This window comes from Solanum tuberosum, unplaced genomic scaffold (assembly GCF_000226075.1).
Source record: "Solanum tuberosum cultivar DM 1-3 516 R44 unplaced genomic scaffold, SolTub_3.0 scf00043, whole genome shotgun sequence".
NCBI classification, from domain to species: Eukaryota; Viridiplantae; Streptophyta; class Magnoliopsida; order Solanales; family Solanaceae; genus Solanum; species Solanum tuberosum.
The window spans coordinates 2,076,991-2,091,510 of NW_006238969.1; positions in this window are offsets into that span (position 1 = coordinate 2,076,991).

Consider the following 14,520-nt stretch of genomic DNA (forward strand, 5'->3'; position numbering starts at 1 on the left):
TTTGATAGGTTTCTAAGTGTTGAAGATGAAGACTTTGTAAGTCCTCATAGATTCGAGGACAATACCCAATATGTTCTTTTATGTCTTTTAGTATTGTTTAAGTTGTGTACGGGATTAGTCCCGAATTTTATACTCTAAAGTATTAGATGCTTTGAGACATCATGTATAAAGTCTAAAAAGTCTTCCGCTTGCTATATTTTTTATGCGATGTTTTCTTGGTAAAGAAAGTTTTAAATTCCTTATGGTTTTAGTGTCTATGCGATGAATGAATGCTAAGAGGCTTGTATTAGACCTCTTCCAGGTTGAGTACTCCGGTTACGACTAAGGGGTGCTCCCGATTTGTGACACATATACAGACTGCTCCATCAGCCACTAAGACCCCGACATAGAGAGAGACTCCATAGACAGGACCTTTCTGCACCGCCTCTCTGTCTTTCTTTACTTGGCCTTTTGGATTCTATATTATTTGCATTTGAGGACAAACACTTTTATTTGTGGTGGGGTGAGGTTCACCTTTTCTGTGCTATCTGTGATTCGTGTTATGTATATATTTGGGTTGTTCTATTTTTAATTGTGTTTTTAAAACTGCTTTGCAATTGTTTGAGCTAGTGGCTCTGTTTCTGCTTATTTTTTAATTGCAAAATGACTTTGACCGTTTCAAAAAAATTTGAGTTTTTCGCACATTTTTGCCACACTTCATGAGTTGAATGTGATTGTTCTTTCACAAAAATTTGAGTCTCGGTTTCTATCAATATCGATGACTTGAACAGTGCTCTCAATTGAACAAACATGAATGTACGGCTACGATGAGGCCAAATGAAGGTGCACACACAATATCTGAACTCTTTGCATTTCATTGTGATTAGCCATTTATCGAATTGATTTTCTTGTAATGACCGTTGCACACTAGCAAAAGTGTGTCATCTTGTTTGACTTAAGTGTCGATGCCTTGAGTGATTAGCTTACTTTGAACCATGCATGAATAAACCCAGAATTTTCCATGTCAGTCTGATTGATTTAGAAAGGCGTCCTCTTGATATGATCTTAGGCAACTTTAAAGAGTGTGAGCCAAATTTGACATATACCTCTGTTGTGGCCTACCCGTGAGCGTGTGAAACTCTTTTGAACACCCCTTAAGCCTTACCTTTATTTGGAAGAACCTTGATGAACCCTAGACCTTACTTTACCCACTACCTATAATCCTCTTAATTAGTGGTTTAGTGAATAGCCAACTTAGGCCACAAGCCTATGTTGGAGGTGTGGTGTAAACGAAAAGGAGATGTCAAGAAGTGCAAGAAAAGTCCACCTTAACCCATGGTGTTGCTGAACAACGGAAACCCTTCAATCTAAAAAATAATAACATGTGGAATAAATAGAAATGAAATTGGGTTTCCAAGCAATCCATGGAGGTGAATAAAAAGATGACTTAGAAGCACTAGAAAAAGAATTGAAAAAGGGAAAGAAGGGAATGTCTTGAGAACACCACACCTCACGTGGATGAAAAAGTCACTGAGCCTAAATGACCATACCTTTGCACTCAACCCCATTACAAGCCTTGAAAATACCTTTTTGATCTTGAGTAAGCCAATTCAAAAGTCGATTGGAAAATAAGGGCAAACCTGTGGGTGAAAACATGCATTGTGTTCCTCTTTTTGAATGTGAGCGTTGCATCTTATTCCTAATCTTAAATTGATTAACCTAGAGGTGTGAATATGGAATCATTCTTTGTGTGAGGGAATTTAGATACTTTTTGTTGAGCTTGAACTTGCACAAGTAGCAAGTATTGCGAGCATGAGAATCTTTGGTAGTGGTGTGTCACAACTTGAATATTTGAGTACACAGTTGATCTCCGCATAAGTAATTTGAGTCTAGTTGTGTATGTTCATAATTTAGTCTTGTGTAGCACTATTTGTGACACCTTGTTGAATGGCTGAACTTGAGTGTGCTTGAGGACAAGCAAATGTGTAACTTGGGGGTGTTAATGAGTCCACAAATTGGACTCATTTAGGACTTTATTTTGATAGAAATAGTGTCCGCAAATGCTTATTTTGGCTCAATATTTGATGAAAACTCTAATGTTTCAGGTATTTGAAGTTTTATTGAAAGCATGGACACTTAGGCCCAAAAAGGAATAAAAAGGCTGAAAAGAACGAAGAAGTTGAAGCCTGAGCATCGCCAAGCACACTTGGCGATTTGCTGAATGGATTCACTCTGCCCTTTGTTTCAGTGCCCGAAGCCCTAAAGAAGAAGGATCAAAAGGCGATGAAAGGAGCAGTTGGTGCTTCGCCGAATATTTTTGCGAAGCAGTACTATACCGCCCAATGGTCCAGAGCATGAAGATGCTGAAGGCAAGCACGAAACGGCGTGAAACAGAAGAAGGGCGAGTCGCCGAGTCATTCGGCAACATCGACTAACCTCGCCAAAAAATCCGCCAGCACTATTTTCTGCAGTCTATAAATACTAAACTTATTATTAATTTTAGAAAAGTTGAACATTTATTTTAATATCCAGAATAGAATAGTACTTTTTGGGATATTTTCTCTCAAGGTTGGAGAGGGTTTTGTGGGAGACTTGAAGAGAGAAGGATTTCATATTCCCCAAGTTGGAAGTGGGTCTTCTCCATTCTTTTTCCTTTTCTTAAAATCAAGGTTAAATTTCTTATACCCATTTTGATTTTAGTATCATTTTAGGTGTATTTTGTTATTTCTTTATGTGTGGCTAAAAACCTCCATTCTTAGGGTGTGATTCAGCAAATATGTGTTGACATTGTTGTTGGGTCTTGCTTGCGGTTAGATTAGATGTATTTTAATGGTGATTTTACCTAGTGGTTGTGGATTAATTTAATGGGTTTGTAGTTGCATTTACCAAACCACCCATGTCTTTTCGGCTTGCCCGAGAGGGAAGTCACAAAACCGAGACCACTAGACTGATGGCCTAAGGAGTGGGTCGACATGAGGTTCAGTCTGAGAGGGTGAACCCTATTCCCATATCCTAACACTCAGCTCTAGAGAGTTAGTGGGGTAAGGCATAGGCTGGTCTTCATGCGGCAAGTGGGTGTCCGAGAGGAACTCATTTGAAACGGGGTAATTGCTCGAGAGGGAACTTATTTCCATCTAAAGATTAGCCTAGTCACTATTATCTTGTAAATTTCCTATCGAAAGCATGTACCCAACGATTTATCTCAACTTGTATTGCAGTCACACCCAAGAACTTTTTCCCATACTTGATTTTCTTGTTTACTTTTGCTATTTTTACTACTTGTGACAAAAACCCCAATTGATAGTTGACACTTTTGTGTCACCCTCTTTAATTTACAATGTTTTTGTTAGTTAATGTATTTAGCTACGACTAATCAGAACTAAATTTTATTTTTCTATTAATTCTCAAAACCACTCCCTTAGGACACGTCCCCAACCTTTAGTTGGGTTACTATATTATCGACGATCGTAGACACTCGTACTGTATGTTAGTGTCGTTGGTCATCATAAGCATCAAAATGGCTCCGCTGCCGGGGAGGTATATACCCCTTCTTGAGCGGTCACGAAACCAAAACCACTAGACTGATGGCCTAAGGAGTGGGTCAACATGAGGTTCAGCCCGAGAGGGTGAACCCTAGTCCTATATCCTCACACTCTCCTCGAGAGAGTGAGTGGGGTAAGACGTAGGCTGGTCTTCATGCGGCAAGTGGGTGTCCGAGAAGAACCCATTTGAAATAAGGTAAGTTGCTCGAGAGGGAACTTATTTCCATCTAAAGCTTAACGTAATCACTATTATCTTGTAAATTTCCTATCAAAAGTCATGTACCCAACGATTTTATCTCGAACTTTTTATTGCGGTCAAACCACAAGAATTTTCTCCCGTACTTGATTTTCTTGTTTACTTTTGCTATTTTTACTACTTGTGACAAAACCCCCAATTGATAGTTGACACTTTTGTGTCACCCTCTTTAATTTACAATGTTTTGTTAGTTAATGTATTTAGCTACGACTAATCAGAACTAAATTTTATTTTTCTATTAATTATGAAAATCACTCCTTTGGGACACAACCCCAAAACTTTTAGTTGGGTTACTATATTATCGACGATCGTAGACACTCGTACTGTATGTTAGTGTCGTTGGTCATCATAAGCATCAAAATGGCTCCGCTGCCGGGGAGGTATATACCCCTTCTTGAGCGGTCACGAAACCAAACCACTAGACTGATGGCCTAAGGAGTGGGTCAACATGAGGTTCAGCCCGAGAGGGTGAACCCTTAGTCCTATATCCTCACACTCTCCTCGAGAGAGTGAGTGGGGTAAGACGTAGGCTGGTCTTCATGCGGCAAGTGGGTAGTCCGAGAAGAACCCATTTGAAATAAGGTAAGTTGCTCGAGAGGGAACTTATTTCCATCTAAAGCTTAACGTAATCACTATTATCTTGTAAATTTCCTATCAAAAGCATGTACCCAACGATTTATCTCAACTTTTATTGCGGTCAAACCACAAGAATTTTCTCCCGTACTAGATTTTCTTGTTTACTTTTGCTATTTTTACTACTTGTGACAAAACCCCCAATTGATAGTTGACACTTTTGTGTCACCCCCTTTAATTTACAATGTTTTTGTTCGTTAATGTCTTTAGCTACGACTAATCAGAACTAAATTTTATTTTTCTATTAATTATGAAAATCACTCCTTTGGGACACAACCCCAAACTTTAGTTGGGTTACTATATTATCGATGATCGTAGACACTCGTACCATAGGTTAGTGTCGTTGGTCACGATAAGCATCATGCTCTTATAACATTTCAAGCTGAGTAGTCAACCTAGCAATGTGTTTGTCAGGCTTTTGGTTCTTTTCTTTTTGTTTCTTGAATGCCCCAAATGTGGAAGTGGCTAAAAATCATCACTAGTATACCAAGCTTTGTTGATTTTTGTCATCTCATCAAGCAACCTTGTTGCTTCATTGAATGGTTGCTTAATGGTACCCCCTCGCACAAGATGATCAACCAATTTTTTATTCACAATATCAAGAATTTGGTAAAAATATTGCAACAATAGCTCATCTGGAGAACCATGTTTAGAACATTGTAACAATACATGCTTGAAAAGAATCCAAGCTTTATGTGGATGTTCCCACTCATTCTTTTAAAATTTTGAATGTTTTTTCTCAACTTCATAACTTTGGACGGAGGAAAGAACCTCTCAAGGATAGTTTCAATCAATTCCTCCCACGAGGTAATGGACTTCCTTGGAAATTCAATCAACCCTCTAGTTGCCTTCCCCATTAGAGAGAAGGGAAATAACCTCATCCACATTGACTCCTGTGAGATACCTTTAGCTGAAAACAAGTTGCACACATTTGCAAATTTATGGAGATACGCATTAGGATCTTTGTGCTCTATACCCCCAAACAATCCTCCCGCCTTGATGAGCTTTAACTTTGGTTTGGTTATGACAAATGTGATATCCTTGTACACCGGTGGTAAAAACATTGCTCCCACTTCATTGGTGGTATAAGAAACCACCTCATCTTGTCTTCTAACATCATTATCTTGCCCATGCCAACTAAAATCGTAGTCATTACGTGTATTCATTATTACACCTACCAAGATATCACAACAAGAAATCCAAGTGTAAGACTGTTCAACTACAAAACAAATTAATATGCAAATTACTTCGTAAAAAAAATTCCTAACAACCATTCCTCGGTAGCTTCACCATTTTTTATAACACTCAAATCATCCTCAAAACTAATCAAAAGAGTGAACGGTCATCGTCAATAAAAAACACCCAACTAAGAGTCGAGATTTAATCCCACAAGGAATGGTATACGGTTAAGAACTTTATTAGAGATTTAACAAGCAATTAATTCCAATGAACTTGAAGTAACAAATGAGTGGGGAAGTCCACAAACTTTAACAACACTAGTTCAGAAACCCTATTAACAATATTGAAACAATCGAGGATTCACGAAACTAATGGACTTTAGGGGTTTGTAGGTCGAATGTTTAATTTACTTGCGGTATTGTAGAATTGATCATTTCAACTGATTAATTACAAATAAGCTAGGTCATCATAATAGATGCTAATATTCTTTCGATATCAAAGCATCCTTGCATAGAATCTCCTCCCGATCTCATCTATATGTCATTCAACACAACCCAAAACTTTAGATCAGCAATCAAGTAACCTAACTACAGCTATTGGTCTCTTTTGAGCACCATTACAAGATCAAAACTAGAATTAAGTTGAGGACCTTAATTCAATAACCAATCACTCGGAAATCAGTCAAATCTATTATTAAAAACCATAAAAAAGAGCAATTCAAAAAATCCATTAAATTAAATCAACACTCAACCCCATAATCACATCAAAGTGTTTGGGATTTTAGCCACTCATTGCAAAGTGTAAATAGCTTATACCATGCAAGAAATCAGCGATGTGTAGCGTGATTGAGTATTTAGTAATACTCAATGGACCGTAGCTAGCCCAAATAATCCCAAAGAGTATCAAGTCACCCTTTAAAACAATCAACTCAGTTGAGCTACCGTCACTCTTCTCCCTAGGCTCCATCCTAGCCATGAGGTTATCTAACCTTTTCCCATGCGATGCCAATGTGTTTTGATATTGCACTATATGTCCTCTAACGGGTAGTAGTTCATCCTAAATGGCCCTCTCAATCAACTTGGGTATCTCTATCTCTACCCTCGCTACTCTCGCATTCGCAGACCAGGCAATGTTTCCCATTTGGAACATCATGTCCTGGGTCAAGAGAAGTTGGGATATGGGGTCAGGTGCAATAGTTATGGAGGTAAAAGGTGCAGAAGAGGGTTGAGGGGTACTTGGTGGCTCCACAAAAGGACCGGGCACCAACCTCAAGTGTATGAGGGTCCACCACATGGGTAGTATATGGTGGTGATGTCTTCCTTCGAGCCGCATCATCTCTCAAATAATCTTCCTTAATCCTCCGAATATCATTAGAGGAGAAGGGGGTATTTTGGACATCTGTCCTCTACCTAAAGGCACTCCCACAGCCTCACATAAATGTGTGATCAAGAAGGGTAAGGGGAGAGAGGAATTCTCCTTATGAGCTCTCACTAGAATCTCCTCATTACTAATCACATCGATATAGATCTCTGTTTGATCAATGATGTTGTCAACTACGATAGCCTTTGAAGGAGGAAGAATAGACTCATTCTGGGATGGAATAAGATTGTTGCTAGTGAAGCCGAACAAATATTTGGAGGTGATGTTCATATCTTTCTTCTCTATCCATTCTCCATCGCTCCATAAACCATCCATAGAGGAGAGATATCAGAAATAAGAGGTGACAAGCATCCCTTGAATGCATCTAGGCATTATTTCATGTGGAGCCTGTAGTACTAGTTATTGTCACCCTTAGTACCCAATATCCGATTTATTTTACCCGCATGGTATGGTACCATCTTGCCACGAACCTCAACCTTTTCCAACGGCTTCCAAATTGTTCCATTTCTTTTCTGTGGCAAAGTCTTTTCTTAGGCCGCATAGAACTCTTGTACCCACGCCAGCACATAAGGAGGTCAAACTCTCATGAAAATCTCGAACCCATGAAATTCGATTGTTTCCCAGATGTTGGGGTAGTCACTCATAACCCCATCAATAGAAAGTTGTCTCTCCTCAAGAATATTGGATTCACTAGCCACTTTAAGCCTATTGAGTGCTCTTGGAGCTATTATAGGGAGAACTCGGGATGCACTCCCATTTGAGATTGGGTCTGATACCAACTTGGACATTATGTATGTCCTCTTCTTGGCTAGTTTTCTTCTTTGGTTTCTCACTAACACGTGTAGAAGATCGCGGAATGGCTTGTTGTTGGGGAGCCTTAGAGGACTCAGTGATAGTAATCCCCGTATTCCTTTTCAAAGGGGGAGGAAAAAGATACTCTCTCTCAGACTAGCAATTGGAGGTCACAACTCTCTTTTTTTCCTTTCTGGCCATTTCCTGCAAGGCACAAAATTAAAAACATAGATTAGGTGAAGGTTAGTTGTAATCAAACTCAAAAACAAACACAGTTCAAAACCAGTTCTGAGGCTCGTCGACTAGGAAGATGATTGACCTAACAGGCTAGGTGTGCTCGCCAAAGTTGACAAATCACATTTTAATTCAACTCAGGCATGAAGGGAGGAGTCATCCAACTTGGTGATCTGCCAAGTTGGTTTCGGCAGGCTAAGACAAGTCCATCAAAAGTGACAGTGCTCAACTAAAAGGGACCGGCACGATCTACCTTAATTTAGAGATTCACTAAGTTGGTAATATAAGCTCGATGAATAAGATAGTACTTATGTAATATTGTGAGACAGTACTTATGTAATATTTTCAAACACAAAAGGCGATTTGGAACTTACTCGGATATTCACCTAATCACCTTGGTGAGCGAAGACAAGCCAGCTGAACAGGTAATTTCAGCCCAATGCATATTTTTTTAGGATTTTAATAGTAACAAGCAACAATACTAATTACCCAATAAGTTTTACAATCTACCCACATGCTATTCTAACCATGGGTACTTAGAATTCCCCCAAATTGTAAAAAGAATTGCCCAAATTAACGATTTTCCCTAAATAAAATCGCCACTCTATCTATCATTGGACAAATACAAGTCTTCAGGGCAATACATTGAAAATCACACTTCACCCAAATTCAATTTAAGCAAGACCCAGCACATTCAATGACTCAATTTAAAATTTTAACCTTCACAATCAATTAAAACAATTTCATGCACTAAATCAACTATTCTAACTCATGGGCATAGTTCAATCATCAACATTTAGCAAGACCTAATCAAACCTGACATCCAAACAATAATATAATATGAGACCTAGAACATACCCATCAAGTTAAGCAAAAATATTAAAGAAAGCCTCAATAACCAAGAATAGAGAAGACCACTAAGCACAAAATCGAGGGAAAGGGGTCTCGGATTTAGAAGCAAACACCACAATGAACTCCAGGAACAAAATCCACAAAAATGAGGTCACACAAGTAAAGAACAAGGGATAGGGGAGTTTGGGAAGTGAAAGATATCAAAATATGAAAGGTTGCTTTTTCAAATCTTGAAAAGACTCATGGCGCTTTTATTTCAGGCACACTTGGTGATATGTGAATAACATCACCGAATGCATTTGACGAATCACCGAAGGAGCTTAAGCTCGCCAATGATGCCTGAACAACTTTCAAACATGATAGACAATTTGGTGGACCCAATGTAGTTTGCCTACTGTGATTGGGCAAATTACTGATTTGGTCCCTAATTGCCAAAGTTGACATTACAATATTTCAAAATTCTTGGCTCAAAGGGAAAATATGAAGATGTCCTCCCAATCATCTTGTCGCATTACCGACTAGGTACTTTCATCGGTTCTATATCCTTTCAATTTTTCAACTTCATTTCAACCTACACTCACAACACCCAATATTGAAAGCACTAAAATAAACGTCGGTTGCCTCCCAAGAAATGCCTTATATAATGTCGTGGCACTATACAATTATTACTCATTAACAATCAATTTTGGGATTTGGGACGGTGTAACTAGGAAACTTTCCTTTTTTCCTTGAATTTAGATAGATGGAGATCTGACACATTTGAGTTTCCAGCTACTTGATTGATACTGGGAAGTAACCATTTGAGTCAAAGTGGAGAAGTCATTATTCAAATCCTTCAACACTTATTGAACGCTTCAACCTTATTGAAGATCTTTGTAAGCATATCCTCGGTTAGGTTTCCCTCCGGTTCACCTGATTCCTTTGGTTTAGGGCGATCATGAGGTGGGACATGCCTATCTTTTTCAGCTTTCCTATCTCTCCAATTGCCACCTCAATCTCTCCAATCTCTCCAACAATTATCTCGATCATTGTTCCAACCTTGGTTCGCACCCTATCTATGATAGTTACGATGAGAACCACACAATTGATTTCCCATGTAATTGACCTCTTTGTTGTACAATGCCTCAAACATGGCATCTTTCGGACACTGCCCACTACTTGTTCAAACTGCATTTACCATTTTCAATCCACCACCCATGAAATGTTTGGATAGAAAATCAAGTTGGATCATAATTTTAGCCATGTTTTGATCACGCTCATGATCCTTTTCCATTGGTTCCTTGCTCATGACCCATAATTGAGAAGATACTTGATCCTCTCTTGTATGCCATGCTCGCTTTACTTTAGTCATATAATCTAACAACAATGTTGCCACATTGAACAGTTGTCACATCAGCTCACCTTGAATAAGTTCATCAGCCAAGCCCTTGTTGAGTAAATCAAAGATAAAATAAAATTATTGCAACAACAAATTGTCTAGAGCACCATGTTTTGGTCATTGTAGAAGCAATTTTTGGAACCACAACCATGTCTCATGAAGAGGTTCACTTCCCACTCTTTTGAAGTTCTAGATGTTGTCCCTAAGCTTGAACATTTTTAGGGAGGACATAATCTATTTAGGAAAGGTTCGGTCAACACCTCCCAATGAGTGATAGAATCATTTGGCAACTCAACCAACCATCTAGTAGCTTCTCCAGATAAGGAGAATGGGAATAATCTCAGCCGAATAGATTCTTATAAGATGTTTGTGAAGAAGAATGACCCACAAATACCTACAAAGTTTTGAATCTGTTCATGAGGATCCTCATGATCTAAACACTGAACATTTTTGTCATTTGGAGAAGTTGTAGCATTGTACCGGTTACGTGGAACATTGCCTCCATGTTATGGGCGGTAACGAGATAGCTCCATTGCTTGCAATGACATTCATGTGCATGTCATTCCAGTCACACCATTTGATCATTTTACTCATAGTGACTAGCGTCATCACTACCATTATTACTCATGTTTATACCTACAAATAGGCAACACAACACACCAACAAACAATCTACTACAACTCAACAAGTTTACAAACTAACTTCACTAATTGAATTCCTAATCACCGTTCCTCGGCAACAGCTCCATTTTTTTTATAACACTAAAATTATCCTCAAAAACAAGTAAGAGAATAAACGGTTGTTCTAAAAATATCCAACTAAGAGTCGCGGACGAATCCCACAAGGAATGGTATAATGATAAGAATTAAACTAGAAAATTAAGAGTGCAGACCTATTCATTGTAGCACGTTAAGACAAATGGGTGGATGATTCCACCAAATTTACTAAAATAGTTTGTGGAGTATAAAGTGTCAAAATTAAATTAAACTAAAAGTTAGAAATTCAAGTAATTAGGAAGTAATCTAGGGATGCGGGGATTGGAATTGATGTCACATAAAGCGAAAATGTGTTGCTCGATAGTATTAAACAATCTTGGATTGGTTGAATCATCTTCAATGATACTAATTTTCTTTTGATCTCATAGTACCAATTCATATAATATCCTTTCGGCCAACCCATTACCTTACAAAATCTCTCTTTCAGCAAATTTGGGCAAATAGATTTGAACCATAATCTCTCTTTTGAGCAAACGATAGAAATCAAACCTGAATTGCATGCATTAAGCTAATTACCCACTCAAATTGATATCTTTCGAGCATCAATAGGGGATCGAGAATAGGATTAAGTTTGAAACCTTAACACATGAATTAACCCCATGCTATTTAGCCTAAATCCATGAATGAACATTAATAATATAGAGAAAAACACAATACTTATTACATAAATCAACACCCAACCCCATAATTGCACCCCTAAAATTGGAGTTTTAGCCACACATCATAAAAAGTAAAGAAATTATACCTATGATTATAGCAGTCATGGATGTCCACTTTGATTTCAACTTCAAATTATCAATTCGAAGCCTGAAATTTAAAACCCCAAAAATAAAAATGTTTTTCACAAGGTAAAAAGTCTCATACAAAACGCTCAATGTCAAAAACTACAATGCCAAAAAGTTCTCTTCCAAAAGCTCTGAAAAACTATCTATCTTCTCTCTCCTTTGGGTTGTTTATAGTTTTCTAAGATTTGGCCCAAAATTTGTTGCGTGACCAACTCGACGACTTTAGTCGGGCTCGCCAATTAAGATCATCGGATTGTTGTTTGTACCTTAGCTCACCTTTATTTTCCTTTAGGCTTCAAGTATTTGAACATCAGTTGGTGAACTCGATCGAGTCTTTCTTTCACATTTGGAGGTTTGCTGATTACCACATTTGTTCGTCTTTTAATCCTTCATTTTTTCATCAAAGTCCTGTCACCTTCGCCGATGGTCATGTTGTTCTTCCTTCGTCTTCGGTGGGTCGCCATTTAACTTTTTAGATCGCCGAGCTGCCTTGAACATTTTCAATTGTGAGCACTGCCGCTTGTGTGAGGTCAAGACATTTGGGTGATCCGACCTTTTGGTTAGACAACTGCGAGGGTGCAGTTTCTACTTCTTTAATTGTTTTTGGCTTTTCTTTCATGTATTCATTCATGCCTTGTCCTTTAGTTTTCATCATCAAAATATCATAAGAATAGGGCATAATTAGGCATTCAAGACAATAATTATTTAATTAAAAAGGCCTCAAATGAGTGTAAATCTACCACTCACTACATATTAGGAGGGGTAAAATGGTAATTTTATAAAAAAATTATAAAAATGACAGACCAAGTCATTACATGGATATATTATCCAACTTCAAACTAATGTGAAAATGAACTTAATTGACTTCCTATTTATGTAGGAACAAAAGCTTCTACGTAAGTTACTTGCAAGTTACCTATTTTATTGGAAGCTTGTCTGATTGCAAGCTTCTCCGATTGTAAACTTATTCAATAAAATGTGTAATGAAAATCTAGAATACAGTCTATTTATAGAAATCTTCATCATGGTTTTGTGTTGTTTGAATTTCTAGAAATTAAATTCATAATTTTCATACATTTTATCACATCATCAAATCAAGGACTGTGAAAGAAAATTAATTATATTTTTAACAACAACATACCATTATAGTCCAACAAAGTGGGTCCAGGTAGAGTGTACCTCTACCTACACTCTCTACCTCAAAGGTATGGAGGTTCTTTATTATAGACTCTCGACTCAGGAAGAAACAATCTAGAAAAAAATTGAAGTACAATAAAAACATATAACAACAAATAAAATATAGTAGTAGAATAGAAACTATAACAAAATAATCTTCTAATCATGGTACAAGGAATCAAAAGAAAAATCTGAAGGACAAGAAACTACAAGAAAAATAACATGACCACTAATATGACCAGACAACAAGATAACATACTGCTCTCTACTAACCTACAATGCCCTAATCTAAAATCTCTACGCCCTCCTATATAAGGTCATGTCCTCGGTAAGCTACAATTTTTTCATGCCTCATTTGATCACCACACTCAATACTTCTCTAGTCTACCCCTGCCTCTTTTGAAAGCATCCAAACTCATGTGTAGCTTCTCTTTTTCACGTGCCCCAACTGCCCTCGTCTTATCTTTTACTGAATCCACTACCACCTTTTTAGATATTTTCATTTTTAATCTTATCTCACATACTATGCTCACACATTCATCAGAACATCATCATTTCTACAACTTTCGCCATCTGAATGTGAGAGTTTTTGATTGGCTAACATTCCTCCCATACAACATAATTTGTCTAACCACCAAACTATAGAACTTGCATTTATGTTTTGGAGACACCTTCTTATGCTTTTAATACAAATTATCTCAATTATAGTTCTAAATTTGTAAAAAGAAAGTCTTAAATTTATGTGATTATGACATGTAGACTTTTATGCTTTTTCCTATGACATCGTAAAGCAAAAGGGAGGGAAGAGAAAGGTGCCAAGAAGCGCAAGTTAGGTGGGTATGGTGCAGGATAATAAAGAACTCAACATATTTCCATAATTTTCAAAAATTATTTAACGCCAAAACGAACGGTTTGTTGTGGACATTTCACAAAACAAAATATTTGTAGTAACAAAAAAAAACAAAAATTCCTACATTATTCCATCTCCTTCCTTTCCTCTTTGTTTTCCATTTTCTCCTCCATTGTGAGAACAAATTCATACTAGAAATAAGTCAAAAAGTTGAATCGAAGCAACCCTAAATGGGGTTTTTTATGGAGATTTTAAAATAAGAGGTAAATTGATTGATAAAATGACAAGATCCTTATTTTGCAATTTCCAGATAAATCAAGGATCTTTTCATTCGTTTCATTCTTCTCTTCTTTAATTTTTTTCCAAAAATAATTTCTCTTTTTTAAAATTTATTTAACAATTTTCTTGCAACTTTATAGGTTCTTTAACCAATGTTTTATTTTCTTCAAATAATTTAGTAATAAATACATTTCTCGTTATTCTGTTTAGTTTACGATGAAATAGGTTAGAATAATGCAAAATATGATTAAAAATATCTGACCCAGATGAAATTGAGTGATTTTTTTTGTTATTATGGAGGAAATTTCTTTCGATTTAGCATTTAGGGGTGTGGATGTATTGGTTTTTAGTCATCGATTATGAATAAAACTAACTTATATAATGCTGCTCAATTTGGACATTGGTGGAATTATCTTTTTCCATGTGACC